The following is a 17,586-nucleotide window of genomic DNA, read 5'->3' as shown; positions in this document are numbered from 1 at the left end:
TCAATAGCTGTTAGTAAGGTCCACCAGAAACAGTTTGCTTTCAGGTGGCAAGGTCAGCAATATACTTTCACTGTCCTACCTCAGGGGTATATCAACTCTCCAACCCGATGTCATAGTCATGTCTGCAGGGAACTTGATTGTTTCTTCCTCCCAGAAGACATGACACTGGTCCATTATATTGATGATATCATATTGATTGGACCTAGTGAGCAAGACGTAGTAACTACTCTAGACTTACTGGTAAGGCATTTGCATGTCAGAGGATGGGAGATAAATCCAACAAAAATACAGGGGCCTTCCACCTCAGTGGAATTTCTAGGTGTCCATTGGTGTGGGACATGTTGAGATATCCCTTCTAAGATGAAGGATAAGTTGCTGCATCTGGCCCCTCCTACAGCAAAAAAGAGGTTCAACAACTAGTTGGTCTCTTTGGATTTTGATGATACATATTCCTCATTTGGGTGTGCTACCCTGGCCCATTTATTGAGTGACCAGAAAAGCTGTGAAATTTGAGTGGGGACCAGAACAATAGGAGGCTCTGCGACAGGTCCAGGCTGTTGTACAAGCTGCTCTGCCACTTGGACCATATGATCCAGCAGACCCAGTGGTGCTGGAAGTGTCAGTGGCAAATAGAGACTGTCTGGAGTGTTTGGCAGGCCCGTATAGAGAATCACAATGTAGACCCTTAGGATTTTGGAGCAAAGTCTTACCATTTGCTGCAGATAACTACTTTCCTTTTGAGAAACAGCTTTTGGCCTGCTACTGGGCTTTAGTAGAGACTGAATGCTTAACCGTGGGCAAACAAGTTTACCATGAGATCTGAGTTGCCTGGCATGTGCTGGGTGTTGTCTGACCCACCAAGCCATAAAGTTGGGCATGTGCAGCAGCACTCTGTCATAAAATGGAAATGGTATACATGAGATAGGGCCAGAGCAGGTCCTGAAGGCACATGTAAGTTACATGAGGAAGTGGCCCAAATGTCCATGGTCTCCACTCCTGCCACATTACCTTCTCTTTCCCAGACCAGGCTATGGCTTCTTGGGGAGTTCCTTACAGTGAACTGACTGAGGAAGAGAAAACTAGGGCCTGGTTTACGGATGGTTCAGCATGATATGCAGGTACCACCTGAAAGTGGACAGCTGTAGCACTATAACCCCTTTCTGGGATGTCCTTGAAGGACAGTGGTGAGGGGAAATCCTCCCAGTGGGCAGAACTTTGAGCAGTGCACCTGGTTGCTCATTTTGCTTGGAAGAAGAACTGGCCAGAGGGGCATTTGTATACTGACTCTTGGGCTGTTGCTAATGGTTTGGCTGGATGGTCAGGGACCTGGAAAGACCATAATTGGAAAATTGGTGACAAAGAGTTTTGCGGAAGAGGTATGTGGATAGACCTTTCTGATAGGCTAAAAACATGAAGATATGTGTCCCATGTGAATGTGCACCAGAGGGTGACTTCAGCAGAGGAAGGTTTTAATAATCAAGTGGATAAGATGATCTGTCCTGTGGACACCAGTCAGTCTCTTTCCCCAGGAACTCTTGTCACTGTCCAATGGGCTCATGAACAAACTGGTCATGGTGGTAGAGATGGAGGTTATGCATGGGCTCAGCAACATGGACTTCCACTCACCAAGGCTGATCTGGCTACAGCCACTGCTGAGTGCCCAATCTGTCAGCAGCAGAGATCCACACTCAGCCCCTGATATGGCACTATTCCCTGAGGTGACCAGCCAGCTACAGGGTGGCAGGTTGATTACATTGGACCACTCCCTTCATGGAAGGGGCAGTGATTTGTTCTAACTGGAATAGACACATACTCTGGATATGGGTTTGCTTTCCCTGCATACATGCTTCTGCCAAAACTACCATCTGTGGATTTACAGAACGCCTTATCCATTGTCACGGTATTCCACACAGCATTGCTTCTGATCAAGAAATCCACTTAACAACAAATGAATTGTGGGAATGGGCACATACTCATGGAAGTCTCTGGTCTTGCCATGTTCCCCATCATCCAGAGGTAGCTGGATTGATAGAACAGTGGAATAGCCTTTTGTAAACTCAAGTACAGTTGCCAACAAGGTGGCAATACTTGAAAGGCTGGGGTAATGTTCTCTAGGAAGCTGTGTATGCTCTGAATCAGTGTCCACTGTATGGATCCCATTGCCAGGATCCATGGGTCCAGGACTCAAGGGGGTGGAAATGGGAGTGGCACCACTCAATGTTACCCCTAGTGATCCACCAGGAAAATTTTTGCTTCCTGTCCCTGTGACCTTGAACTCTGCTGGTCTACAGGTTTTAGCTCCAAAAGGGGGAGTGCTTTCACCAGGAGAAAGAATAATGATTCCATTGAATTGAAATCTAAGACTGCCACCTGGTCCCTGGGCTACTCATACCCCTGGATCAGCAAGCCAAGAAAGGGATTACATTACTCGTTGGGGTGATTGACCCTGACAATCAGGGGGAATTAGGACTGCAACTACACAATGGAGGTAAAGAGGAGTTTTTCTGGAATACAGGAGATTCCCTAGGATGTCTTTTAGTACTACCATGCCCTGTGATTAAAATCAATGGAAAACTGCAACAACCCAATCAGGCAGGATTACCAATGGCTCTGAAACTTCAGGAATGAAGGTTTGGGTCACCCCACTAGGCAAAGAACCATGGCCAGCTGAACTGCTTGCTGAGCGTAAAGGGAACATGGAATCAGTAGTGGAAGAAAGTAGTGATCAATATGAACTACGACCACATGATCAGTTACAGAAATGAGGACTGTAATGCTGTTTTGTTCATGTTATAGTATTTAAGTTGTAAGATATCAAGTTTAAGAATGAATAATACCCAAGGACTTGCATCCTATTCTGGGGAGATTTAATGTATTTCCAGTTGTATGCAGGACTGTATTACTTAGGGTTCTCTAGAGAAAAAGAATCAACAGGGAACACTCGCAAATACAAAATTTATAAAAGTGTCTCATGAGACCGCAGGAATGCAGACTCCAAAACCCTCAGGGCAGACTGTGAGGCTGACGATTCCGATGGAGGGTCTGGACGAACTCCACAGGAGAGGCTCGCCAGCCAAAGCAGGAATAGAATCTGTCTCTTCTGAATCCTCCTTAAAAGGCTTCTGTGATTAGATTAAGCATCACTCATTGCAGAAGACACGCCCCTTTGGCTGATTACAAATGGAATCCGCTGTGGATGTAGCTAACATGATCATGATTTGATTCTATGAAATATCCTCATTGCAACAGACAGGCCAGCACTTGCCCAACCAGACAAACAGGTACCACCACTTGGCCAAGTTGACACATGAACCTGACCATGACAAGGACAGTTAAGTATTGTCAGGTGAGGAAAAAATGTGTCTTTTATTGTTTTCTATTTAGAAATTAGGTATGGTTTAAGGTGATGTGTATGCTGCCAAGTTGACAAGGGATGGACTGTCATGGTTAGGTTCATGTGTCAACTTGACCAGGTGGTAATACCTGTGTTCTGGTTGGACTGGAGCTGGCCTGTCTGTTGCTATGAAGAAGACACTTCATAGAATTAAATCATGATCACGTCAGATACACCCATAGCTGATTACATTTCTAATCAACCAAGGAGAGTGTCTTCTGCAATGTGTGATTTTTTTTTAATCACTGGAAGCCTTTTAAGGAGGATTCAAAAGAGACAGGCTCTCTTCCTGCTTTTGCCAGTGAGCCTCTCCGGTGGAGTTTGTCCAGACCCTTTGTTGGAGTCGTCAGCTTCACCGCCTGCCCTATGGATTTTGGACTCTGTCCCCACAGTTGCATGAGACAGTTTTATAAATTTTATATCTACAGATATTTCCTACTGATTCTGTTTCTCTAGAGAACCCTAATACAACAGTCTTATACATTATGCTCTATAGCCTGACTGTAACAGAGAGCTCATGTGAAGAGTGAACATAAAATTTCAGGTAGTGGTTTTAGGGGATGGGTAGCTTGTGTGGGAACTGACTGAGGAATCTTGATATAGTTCTACAGGCCCCTGATTACTATGCTTAATCAGCTACAAGTTATCACTCGTTACTGAAAAGCAATCACAAAAGATGTGGATGAAAGCTGATTAGAACTATAGATAGCAACATTCTTATCAATTTCCTTCTGATAGTCACTCTAGAATGGGACTAAAAGGGGTGAAGTTCCAGCTAGACCACCACAAATTTTCCATTATCTCTAATTTCTCTCTTTTATGCCACAGGCCAAACAAATATCTATGTGTTTGGGAAAATAAGTCATGAGTGGCTGCTATACGACATCTAAGATCATCTATGCCTTTCAGCTTTGCCCTAGAGTGGGTGTGAGCTTTGAATTGGGTCTGCAGCTACCTCAGTTTTTGAGATGTCATCTCCATTGGGGAAATTGGATTTGACTTCCAGGAGTTTGTTTTCCAGTGGAACAGACCCACAGAAGTCCTGACGTACAGTTGGGTAGCATGCACGGAGCCCCCCAGATATTTGCATGTGTGCCTGCTTTAGTCATTCTAAACTCGGTTGACATGTCTCCTCCCCAGCTAACCCTTACCTGCCTACCAGAGGTAAATTAGCCATTGAAGTTTCTATAACAACACCCTTCTTTATTGTTTTCCTGGCCCTTATCATCAGTTAACAGGGCATTTTTTTTTTTCTTTTACATGGGCAGGCACCGGCAATCAAACCCGGGTCCTCTGGCATGGCAGGCAAGCATTCTTGCCTGCTGATCCACCGTGGCCCGCCCAAACAGGGCCTTTTTGTAACTTGTTTTCTTGTTCATTATTTGTGTTTTTCTCTACATTATAAGCTCCAAGAGTGCAGTGCCTTTATCTGTTCACCACCACATTCTCAAGCCTAGAATAGTGCCTGGCGTATAATAGGGGCAAATAAATATCTCTTGGATAAAGAGTTGGATGCATGGATAGAAGACAGCTCATAGGAGTAATGTGCTGTGGGCGTGGCAATCTTTCCATTATCTTTTCTTCCAGTAGACTTTGTTCTTAGGAACCGCATGGAAAGATTAGGAGGAAGTGAACCTTCTAACCCTTTTTCACAGGGGTTTAACTACTTGGATGGGGGCCTTCTAGCCATCAAAAATCCTCACAGTGTTTATGTATATGCACCTATCTTTTGAAAAATGGTTCATCAAACTCTCTATAACATATAAATTTTGTATAACAAAAGCTGACAAAAGGTAATGGTGAAGGTTGAAATAAAAAAACCTTAGACTTGGGGGTGTGAGGGTTGTTCAGTGGTAGCATTCTCGCCTGCCATGCAGGAGACCAGGATTCAATTCTCAGCCCATGCACTTCCCCAAAATACAAACAAGCAGGCAAACAAAAAACCAAACAAACGAAAATTCAACAAATGGTGCTGCAATAATGCATATTCATAGGGAAAAAGAATAAAATGCAACCCCGCCATACAGCACACAAAAAATAAACAAAAACAAAAGAAACAAACAAAAAAACAACCTTAGACTTGGCAGCAACCTTAAAGAAAATGTGGTGCTGACCCCTCAACGTATAGATGAGGACAATGAGTCTTTCCAAAAGGCTCAATGACATGTCAGAACCCATGCAGCTCAGTTAGTGGAAGACCCAAGGCTAAAACGTAGAATTCCTAATCTCAGCTCTATCTTTTTACTTTACATACAGAATTTTATTGATCAATAGGCACATATCCTAGATATGGGTGAAATAAATTGTGTTTATGTAATGTTGCAGAATAAGAAAATGGCTGATAAAACAAACAAACAAAACAAACAAACCAAAAACCAAAAAAAATAAAAAAGAAAATTTTTGATAAAAATGAAGTAATTTTTTTCTTTCCCATATATATCTGTGCTCATTCAATAGGTTAATAGGATACCGTTTGATTCAGTGTGCAAGCATAAAATTTAGATTAAAAAAAAGTGGAAAGGGTGGTGCAACGGTGGCTCATTGGCAGAATTCTTGCCTGCCATGCCAGAGAGCCAGTTCAATTCCTGGAGCCTGCACATGATAAAAAAAAAATTGGTAAATCATCATGTTTGTCTTTGGAATAGAGAAAATGATGGAAAGGACACTGCCCCTGATCTCAGGCAGAAGTAAGCGAGCACAGTGCAAGGCAGTGCTGCAATGAAAGCCTAAAATGGGTCCACTGAGGTGGGTGCTATTGATGTGCACTAAAGAAGGTTTCACACCGAGAATAAGAATTTCGGTAAGCAGAGAAATTGGGGGGTGGCTGTGAGGAGCGGAAAACAAGAGCAAAAGTTCTGAAGAGGAAGGTGAGTTTTGATGCTAAAAGAGCAGTAGGCAGCTGTGCAGGGCTGGAAAGAGATGTGTGCAGAAGACAGTGGTTCTGGAAAGGAAAACAGAGCAGCTCCAGTTGGATGGCGAGGACCTTGAGACTCACAACAAGGATTTTGTTTTCTATTTCCTTTTGGAAGCCACTGAACCTGGGCAGTGTCCAAAGTAATGGAATGAAAGTGATGCATGGGGGAGACACTGTGAGTTTGTAAACCAGATGGAGACACTAGTAGAGGAGTAAGAATTACAGGTACAACAATGTTATGAGTCAAATTGTGTCTCTCAAAAAGACACGTTCAAGTCCTAACATCTAGTCCTGTGAATGTGACCTTATTTGGAAATAGGGCTTTTTGAAGATGTTATTGGTTAAGAAGAGCCCAAACTGGATTAATTCAAAATATGACTGGTGTCCTTTTAAGAAGGGGAGATGTGGACTCAGATAGAGACAGCAGAGAATGCCATGCAACGACTGAGGTAGAGAATGCCATGTTTTGCTGGCAAACCTCCAGAAACTAGAAGAGGCAAGGAAGGATTCTCCAGTACAGGTTTCAGACGGAGCATCGCCCTGCTGACACCTTGATTTCATATTTCTAGCCTCCGGAACTGCGAGACGATAGATGTCTGTGGTTTTAAGCCACCAGTTTGTGGTACTACTTTATGGCCACCTTAGGAAATTAAGACAAATAGAGAAAGAGATAACTGGTGAAGAAGACTTCAGGGCAGAGATGGCTGAGGTAGAATCTTTGGAGGAAGATTTTCTTGTAGGCAGTCAGGCACAGAGCCAAATGGAGGTGAATAGGTTTTGTGAAGTGGAGATGAGCTGGTTCAGCTGGGAGGTTCATGGTTGATGTCCTGTGTCTCCAACTGAGATTGCCAAGGGAGAATGAGAGCAGAGGGATTTAAGGATCAGATGAATGAAAAGGGCTACCCTATATATATATATATATAGTGAGCTATTTCAGGAGATATGGCCCCTAATCATCAAGCAGCTTATTGATATTTATACTTATCTATCTATTTTTAAATGAATGTTATTTTCACTCGTTCCAATTGGTAAAATATAGGCCTTGTACAAAACATATACAACATAAATAAATGATGGCACATGTTACTGAATCCTTAAGGATAACTGCAGAAAACATGAGAAGATTTTATTATTTCTATTTAGGGAAAAGCTATCTGACTTTTCCAAACCTCATTTCAAGAAAAGCAAAATGATTGAGAATAAGAAGAATGATGTTCCATTTTGTTTATAAAGCAGTAATAGTCACAATAAAAGCAAAACAGTTTCATCAAGCTTCCGTAAAATGCCCATTTGTCAGCCACTTGTCACCAGCAAGTACACAAGAAGTCAAAAAGTTGAAAGGAAATGTTTGAGAATGTTTAGATGGCTTTCTAAACCTTGGCAGGTATTGGGGATATTTTTATCGTAAAAACGGTATTTCCAGGCAGGCCACGGTGGCTCAGCAGGCAGAGCTCTTGCCTTCGATCCCCAGTGCCTGCCCATGCTAAAAAAAAACACACAAAAAAGGTATTTCTAAGTGAATTGATGACTGAGAGCTCTGCCTCATACAAACAGGGAAAGACACACCACTATCCCAGCTTTAAGAAAATGCACTTTCTTCCCACTGCAGTTTGGTTAATAGCCACAAGCAAATGGAAAAATCTGTGCTGAACAACAAGCCTGATGACAGGGAAAGGTAATTTCTCTTTATTCTCCCACTGGAAAAACTGCCGAGGAAATTGAGCTGTTAGCTCTGGGCTTCTTCTTTTCTTAAGATGTATAGGACAGATAGGAACACATTTGGAAACTAACATCAGAAATATTAGAGTGGATAGGAAGGCAAGTAACTATAAAGGATTTTAAAAGAAGCAATTTACCCATGTGTACCTTTTAGATTCAGTCAATTTCCAAGGTTGTTGAACACTCCAAGTTTTGAGGGTCTACAGTCTGGCTTAGTTACTGTTCCTTACTGATTTAGAAAACACAGGCGACAGAAAAGAAGTGTCTGAAAGCCTGAGAAAGTAAAATCCAGTGCAGGGGTGCTCAAATTCCAGCAAGCACTGGAAGGTTTATTAAAATACAGATTTCTGGGCCCCATCTGGAGTTTCTTATTCAGTAGGTCTGACCCTGGGTCAGAGAATTTTTATTTCTAAAAAACTTCCAGGTATACTGATGCTGCTTGTTTGGGACCATACCAGGAAGAAACCACTGTGAAGCTCAATCCCAAGTAAAAGCAAGGAGTCTAGGCCCTCGTGAATGGCTAAGGGAAGTAAGTTTATTCTGGAGAAAGATGATGATTGGGCAAACTGTGTTAGTTATCTACTGTCTTAATTTCCTAGTGCTGTCACAATAAAACATCACAAACTGGGTGGCTTAAAATAACAGGAATTTATTTTTCTATAGTTCTGGAGGGTAGAAATCAGAAATCTAGGTGCTGGCAAGGTCATGCTCCCTCAGAAGGTCTAGGGAAGAAGACATTGCTTCTTCCAGCTTGCGGCAGCCTCGGGAATTCTTTGGCTTGTGGCAACATAAGTCCAGTCTCTGCCTCCACGTTCATATGGCTGTATTCTCCCAGAGTGTCTTTACATGGCATTCTCCTCTTTGTGACTGTCTCTGTGGGTCTTCTACTGTTCTTAAAAGGACACCGCTCATATTGGTTTAGGGACCACCTAATGGGACCACCTCTTTTTAAGTTGATCACATTTGCAAAATCCTTATTTGCAAATTAAGGTCACATTCACAGGGCTGGAGGCTAGGCCTTGAACATGTCTTTTTAGGGGACCCAATTCAACCCATCACACTTACCTAAAGACTTGGATCAGAATTCACTTCATATCAATAGTAGGCATGTACAAATTTGTAGAAACACACAAACTGCCTACACTGACTCCAGAAAAAATAGAAGCTTTTAACAAACCAAATACCAGTAAAGAGATTGAATCGGTAATCAAAAACCTCCCCAAAAAGACATAAAAATCCCCCCAACAACAGATAGCTTCACAGGGAATTCTACCAAACGTTCTGCTCAAACGCTTTAAAAAAACTGAAGAGCAGAGAACAGTCCCTAATTCATTCTACAAGGTCAACATTGCCCTCATGCCAACACCAGGGAAAGATACCATAAGGAAATAAAACCAGAGCAATGCCACTTATGAATATAGATGCAAAAAGTCTCAACCAAATATTAGCAAAGCAAATCCAACAGCAAATTAAAAGAATTACACAGGCCAAGGTGCCTGAGGAAGAGGGCGGTGATGGTTGTGGTGTCTGGGAGGAGCCAGGTGACAGGATGGCTGGACACAGATTGGTGTAGGAGATCTGCACATCCCCCATCAGTGCAACAGTTTGCCAGCTACATTGAAAAAAAAATTATTGGTGCCAGGAAAGATTTAGCACATTCTCTACACTGGAAATTTCTGCACCAAAGAGACTAGCACATGACTCTGGCTGGTGACAGTCATATTATGAGAGGAGACTTCAATGAGAATTTAAATTATCCAGAAAAGAAAGCTGTGACTGTTGGACAGTTCGAAATTGGTTTGATTTATGGACATCAAGTTATTCCTCAGGGAGCTATGGCTCGCTTAGCTCTGTCTCAGAGGCAGTTTGATGTGGACAGGCTTATATTGGGACACACGAATATTTGAAGCATTTGAACATGAAAATAAATTCTGCATTAACCTAGGTCCTGCCACTGGAGCATATAATGCCTTGGAAACAAACATTATTCCTTCATTTGAGTTCATGGGTATCCAGGCTTCTCCAGTTGTCACTTATGTGTATCAGCTAATTGGAGATGATGTGAAAGTAGAACAATTTAATACAAAAAATCTTAAAGCCATGCCTGTCTTAATGGTGTTTTCTCCATTCTTCTGTTCAACTCAAGTAACTAAACATTTAAAAGCTACAAAATCATATCACTTTTATCATGTTTTGCAGTAAAACACAGTATCTTTTTCTCTGTTAATATATATAATTGCTGTAAGCTATAAGGATATATTTAATTTGCAGTATATGAGCCTATGAAAAAATGTTCACAACATTGTAATTAGTCAAATGTTAAGAAAAGAAAAAGTTTGCTCTTGTAAATATTTTCAAAATTGTTATTTGGAATTTTATTACAAAAGTACTGCACAACGAGAATGAACACAGACTTCTTGTTTACATTTTTCTCTTCTCCATTTAGTAGTAGTTATTTAACTTTTATTTATTAAAAAAAAAACAATTGCACACCATGAGCAAGTGTGATTTATCCCTGGTATGCATGAATGATTCAACATAAGAAAATCAATTAATGTATCATTTTAACATGATCAATGAAAAACTCCACATGATCATCTCAGTAGATACAGAAAACACATTTGACAAAACCCAGCCCCCCTTTTTGACAAATACACTTAGAATGCTAAGAATGGAAGGAAACTTCCTCAACATGATAAATAGCATATATAAAGTGCCCACAGATAACATCTTACTTAATGCCGAAAGACTGAGAGTTTTCCTTCTAAGATTAGGAACTAGAAAAGATGCCCATCTTTTATTCAAAATATTTTATTCAAAATGTACTGGAAGTTTTTACCATAGCAATCATAAAAGGTATCCAAATTGGAAGGGAAGAAGCAAAAGTTTCCCTATTTGTATGTCATGATCCTATATACAGAAGAATCTAAAAAATCCACAACAAAACTTGTAGAGATAATAAATGAATTCAGCAAAGTGGTAGGGTAGAAGATCAACACCTAAAAATCAGTAGTGTTTATATGCATAAGCAATGAACAATTGGAAGAAGAAATTCCATTCTTGATTAACAACAACTAAAAGAATCAAATATTTAGGAAGAAATCCAACCAAAGATGTAAAGAATTTGTACACAGAAAACTACAAAATACTGTTGAAAGAAATCAAAGAAGACCTAAACCAGTGGCAGAACATTTTATGTTCATGGATCAGAAGCCTAAATATTGTTAAGATGTCAATTCTATCCAAAGGAATTTATAGATTCAATGCAATATCAATAAAAATGCCAACAACATTCTTTGCAGAAATGGAAAAGCCATTCATCAAATTTCTGTGGACGGCTAAAGGGACCCCAAACAAATAAAACCATCTTGAAAGAGAAGAATGAAGTTGGAGGACTCACTTCCTGATCTTAAACTTATTACAGAGTCACAATAATCAAAACGACATGGTACTGGCACAAGGACAGACAGATAAATCAGTGGAATTCAATTAATAGCAGAAGTCAATGCTCACATTTATGGCCAACTGATTTTTGACAAGGCAGCTAAGACTACTCATTTGGGGAAAAGTCTCTTCAACAAATGGTGCTGGGAAAACTGGATGTCTATTTACCAAAAAAAAAAAAAAAAAAAAAAAAAAAAGAGGAAGTTTATAAAAAAAGTCAACTCAAAATGGATCAGAAATCTAAATGTAAGAGCCAGAACTGTCAAATTCTTTGAAGAAAATTTAGGGAAACATCTTCAGAACCTTGGGTTGGGCAATGATTTCTTAGACTTTACACCCAAAGTACAAGCAACAAAAGAAAAAGACTACATAAATGGGACCTCATGAAAAGTAATAACTTTTGCATCTCAAAGGACTTTTTCATGAAAGTAAAACAACAACCCTCACAATGGGAGAAAATATTTGAAAACCACATATCTGATACAGATTTAATATCCAGAATATATTTTAAAAAATCCTTCAACTTACAAACAAAAAGGTGAAAACCCAATTACAAAGTGAACAAAAGACTTGAATAGACATCTCTCCAAAGAAGATTATACAAATGGTGAGAAAGCACATGAAAAGACATTTAACATCATTAGCCATTAGGGAAATACAAAACAAAACCACAATGAGATACCATTTTTTAACCATTAGAATGGCTGCTATTAAAAAAATACAGAAAATTACAAGTGTTGAAGGGGATTCAGAGAAATAGGAAGCTCATTCATGGCTGCTGGCAATATAAAATAGTGCAGCTGCTATGGAAGACAGTTTGATGGTTCCTCAGAAAGCAAAGTACAGAACTACCATATGGCTAGCTATGTACCCAAAAGAATTGAAAGCAGGGACTCGAACAGATATTGGTACACCAATGGCCACAGTGACACTATTCACAATTGCCAAAAGAAGGAAGCAACCCAAGTGTCCATCAACTAATGAATGGATAAACAAAATGTGGCATATACATACAATGGAATACTGTTTAGCCTTAAAAAGGAATGAAGTTCTGATACATGTGATACCATGAATGCACCTTGAAGATATCTCGGATGAAATAAGGCAGACACAAATGGACAAACATTGTATGATTACACTGACTTGAAATAATTAGAATAAGCACTCTCAGAGAGTCAGAATCTATAGTTTACCAGGGAATACTGTGGGGATAAGCAATGGGAAGTTAAAGCTTAAAATGTACAGGTTTCCTATTTGGAATGATGGAAATGTTTTAGTAATGGAAGGCAGAGATGGTAGCACAACACTGTCAATATAATTAACAGCACCGAAATATATCTGAACATGGATATGTTAGATTGTAAATATGGTAACAGAGTAAAAATTTTTTAAAAATCCATGGAAACACACTAACAAACTGAACTCTGAGTTAAACCATGGGCTATAGTGAGTACAATTATAAAAATGTGCTCCCGTCAATTGTGGCAGGTCTCTACACCTGTGCAAGCTGCTGTACTGGGGAGCTATATGGAAATCTTCTGGTTTTTCCATGACTGTTCTGTGAACCCACAACTTCTCTAATAAAGAAAAAAAAAATGACAAAAATACAATAGGCTGAATTGGAGAAAGTAGTCTTAAGTGGCAAAGAAAGTGATTTTAAAGTTAGAAATAAGGGGAATATTTGTAAACCAAATTAGATCCTCCAGTTAAGTGATCTAAAGGGGGAAATCCTTTATTGTTTTAGTTAAAATATAGTACTTTTAAGATTTGTAGCTGATAACATAAATGCATTTGAAGGAAACAAAAGCATCCCTTACTTTAAAAATATTGTATTAACCAAGATGTTTGGAATAGTAATCATAATTAAAAAAATAGGGCAGGCCACGGTGGCCAGCAGGTAAGAATGCTTGCCTGCCAAGCCCGAGGACCGGGGTTCGATTCCCGGTGCCTGCCCATGTAAAAAAAATAAATAAATAAATGAAAGGGGAATCTAAAAAAAAAAAAAATAAAGAGAATCTGTTGCTCAGGGGTTTATTTGGCTGAATACAGGCTCTTTGTACTCTATTCCTGGAGTCTGGAAAGAACAGAGTGACTTAAACAGTGAGACCTCTGGCACAAGCCACCCCACTAAATGAAAACCTGGAGGCCCTACTTTTGTGACAGTCATTTTTCCTAATTTTTCTTGAAGGGACTGGATGAGAAAATAAGAAAGACAAACTCATTGACCTTGATACACGGAAATCTTCTGAATTGTCTCTAAAATTGCAATTGATGACAGTCATGTTATTTTTTTTTCAATAGAAAATATAGGTAAGTTCTTTTCACCATTCAGTACTTTAAAGTTTTGACCTTTCTCAATAAATGAAATTTTAATTTTAATTTCTCAATAAATGAAAATGTGAATAAATGAAAGATATGAAATTTACCACGTTCCTCTTTTTGTCATGGCACCAGGAAACCCAGTTAATAGTTAAATTTTCTGTTCAAGTCTGTAAGTGTCCCTTGAAATGCTTTTGTTATATATTATTTCTCCCTCTTTTAATGGAAAAATAAACAAAAACTTACTATTTCTTGTCATATAAGTTCCTGTCAAATCCTTTTTGGTACAGATATGGTTAAATATAATGAATTAAAAGCACACATGATCCTATTTATAGAAAATATTTGTAAACTGCATAAATGTCTGTCCATAACAATAAGGCTAACTCTCTGGCAGTATATTCACGGTAGTTTTCTTTTTCTAGTGGGGCCAAGTACTGTGGTAAAGAACATGGGCTTTGAAGACAGATGGCTTGAATCTGAAACCTGTCCCTGCCACATGAGATGTGTGTCCCTGGATAACTTCTTTAATTTCTGTAGGCCTCGGTTCTGCCAACTGTAAAATGACCTTAGCTCAATATCAATCTCCAAAGATTCTTGTGAGGACACATTCAGTGCTTTGAGTAAAGTTCTTTGAACAGTGCCTGCCATGGGAAATTTTCACTAAATGTTAGCTTTCTTTCTTAAAAACAGTAGTGATGAAAATGTGCAACTCACTTCATTGTGGGATTAAATGGCGCAATTCAGCCATAGGTCCATGTTTCTGGACAATGGATGATCTGTTTTTAGTTTGGGCTTAATTTGGAAGATACATACTCTCTCACAATATGAGTGCTTATGATGAGACCACTTACACAGCCAGAGCGTGGCTGATGCAGGACCTAGAGGCAGAAAATAAAGAGCGACAAAAAGATGAGTGCAGCAGAGAAACGTTCCCAGGGTGACAAATTGATAGAAGCAAGCACATGGCAAAGGGCACTAGAGAAATTCAGCCTCTTGAACTATATCGAATGAAAATATGCTGTACTTAGAGTGAACTTTATAACCAAGTGTGAAGAGGACCCGAAAGTGTTTGGGAGTTGAAGTCAGCATCATCCCAGCATGGGTCACTTTAAGGCAAGAACAACGTAAGTGCACAGAAGAAGACAGTAAGAATCTGGGTGACACAGAGGAAATCTGGAGTTGATCATGGCAGAGTCAATTCCTATTTTTGGGAGGACAATATGGAAACGAATGTCACAATCAAACAGATAGTATATGTGGCTGTATAAAATTATGTGCTAGATAATAACATACAGTTCACATTTTACAGACTGTTTTTACTTTCAAGTAATCTTTTCAATTTCTTCAAAAATTTCTGAGTTGCAGAATCAGTCCAGCTATAGGTAAACAGATGTTTACACTCGATGGAGTTCAAGGACTACTAGAGGCAAGATTTTGGTACCCAGAGTGAGCAAAATAGGTTAGAAATGACTTGTGGTACTGCTATTAAATGTTAAGTAGGAAAAAAAAATGTTAAGTAGGGCTTTTCCTGAATCTCAGAAATTTCACTGAAACCCAAAGCACAGGAGCAAGGGTGTGTGGGTTTCCCCTGGACTAACAGGAAGCCATGACTGGTAGCAAGGCTCCAGCCATTCTGATGGGACCTCAGGCAAGAGGGCTGCATGTCAAAGTGGGAATCCTCTGAGAGGAAATGAGGAAACTGAGGTAGACTGTAGGGAGAGGAGTAGAATGGGGGTGGGTGAGCCATGAGGACAGGCAGACAGTATGACTCAGTCAGGGTGGTGCCACTAAAGGCCTCCAAGAAATTCAGTAATTAAGCCCATGAAAGAGCCAGCATTTGAGGAACCAGATATGATGGTGTATGGTATGGCAGGCACAGTTGACCAAAGTTTTTCTCAGTTCTTGCTCCTTTTCCTTCATTTCCCCCTCCCTTTGATTGACCCTGAAGGTTGCTGACATTTTGAGGGCCAGAAGGCTGGTGGGGTGCAAGAAGACCAAGGAGAAATGGGGAAAGACTTGACCAGTTCTCCTCTTACCTCTACAAAACTGCAAGCTTGAAGCGAGAAGAGGTAGATACATTAAACTGGATGTGAGGCTGACATTTTTATTTGGAGTTGCCTCAACTTTCTTTTTTTTTCTTTGCATGGGCAGTCACTGAGAATCAAACATGTGTCTCCGGCATGGCAGGCAAGAACTCTGCCACTGTGCCATCATTGCCTGCCCTGCCTCAACTTTTTAATATCTCAAGATGAGTCTTGATAGCATCTGTCTAAGATATCTTCAAGGGTGGGGAAGGGAATCCAGCATACTTGAATGCAGGGATGCAAGAAAACAAACACTCTTTCCATATGTGTTCTCAGTTGAGTTCAGCCCTTTTTGGACACTGGTTACACAAATTTAAAATGACTTACCCTATTTGGATATAACGTGCATCACAACTACCCCGATTTATCACATACTTTGGAACATTTTTCTGGCCACTCACAAATCTGGGCACAGGATCTCGTGACCAAGGCTGTGTATCTGTCAACTGAGGACTACAAGAAAGGGAGGTTTGAGTCAAGAAATAAAGCAAGGCTGCTCAACAGAGGAACACAGGCCAATTTGTCCAATGTTCCAACTAACTGAGCCAATGAGGGGGAGACAGAAAGTTCTCACGTGCATGGCTGTGTCTCTACTGCAAATACTACATTATAAACTTCCTCTTCCTCTAAGGTTCCTCTAACTCTCAAGTGACTGAAATAAGAAAAATGAACTAATGATAATTGCAAATACATTATTAGGGCTATAGCTTTTATTTAGCCTCTCTTAATTAATTAAATGCCCCCTCACTTAATTATCTTAATATATGAATATTATTAATAAGCACTTAAATGCCTATTTCTAAGGATCACTCTGTGATTACCCAAAGCAACAGGGTTGGTTTTGCAGCTTTATGAATACATAACTCTATTTGTCACTTATGCTCTGATTAAGACTAATCTTAGGCCATTCTGGTTGTTAAATATTTTTACTATTTCCCCTGTAAAGCCTTGGTCTCCATCCTGTTGAGACTTCTCATTTAATCTTGTGAAAATAATACAGACCAATATACAAGGAAATAGTGGCAATGAAGATCTCAGATTGAAATGTGTGGTAAACAGATAATGACTAGGTAAGATCATACTTTATCTTAATTATTTTATGTGATTGTGTCAAGGGATGGAAAATCTTAGGCGGATTAAAGGCTTGAAGGCTTCCACATTCACAGGTCATGTCCCTCTTTTCCCATTTCATTTTTCCTTCGTTCTTAAAGAATGTCTGAAAGGAATTATACCTATGCGTGAAGGACTATTATTTACCACTGGAAACTTTGGCAATTCTTTACTCAACTAAAGGATTATATTTCAAAGGTTAGCCTTGCCCTCCAGCTTAGGGTAAAGGGAATCAGGCCAGTTCATGTGGCTGAAGCATGGTTTTGAGCTGTAAGGACAGGAGAGAGGAAGTGGCTTAGAAGGAAACAGAAAGTGCAGGAGCTGACAAGCCCATATTACATCAGGAGCTGTAAGGAGTGCAGGCAGAGGGAAACTAGGAAGCCAGCAACCCCAAATTCAAACCTGTAGAGTGGTAGCTGCTGTGCAGAATTCAACTTTCCAACGTATTTTGAAAGAAACACCTAGATAATGGTCCCTGCTGAGATACAATAGGGTTCATTCATGTGCATCTGTAGTATTTCATCCATTTCACATTATTTATATGCCTGGAATATATTCTCTGGAAGTTTCAAATTATAATTATATTGAGTAATTATGGA

At 39.8% G+C, this 17,586-nt stretch overlaps 1 protein-coding gene and 1 pseudogene across 1 annotated transcript in view; one reads left to right on the top strand and one right to left on the bottom strand.

Annotated features, from left to right (window-relative positions):
• Positions 1–17,586, bottom strand: part of NWD2 (NACHT and WD repeat domain containing 2) — a 195,711-nt gene that overhangs the window by 42,457 nt on the left and 135,668 nt on the right. The window lies entirely within an intron of this gene.
• On the top strand, positions 9,577–10,229 carry LOC143663718 (vacuolar protein sorting-associated protein 29 pseudogene; annotated as a pseudogene).

Source organism: Tamandua tetradactyla, chromosome 19, assembly GCF_023851605.1.
Source record: "Tamandua tetradactyla isolate mTamTet1 chromosome 19, mTamTet1.pri, whole genome shotgun sequence".
NCBI classification, from domain to species: Eukaryota; Metazoa; Chordata; class Mammalia; order Pilosa; family Myrmecophagidae; genus Tamandua; species Tamandua tetradactyla.
Note: the sequence above shows the minus strand (reverse complement) of the source record. Positions and strands in the feature narration are given on the sequence as shown.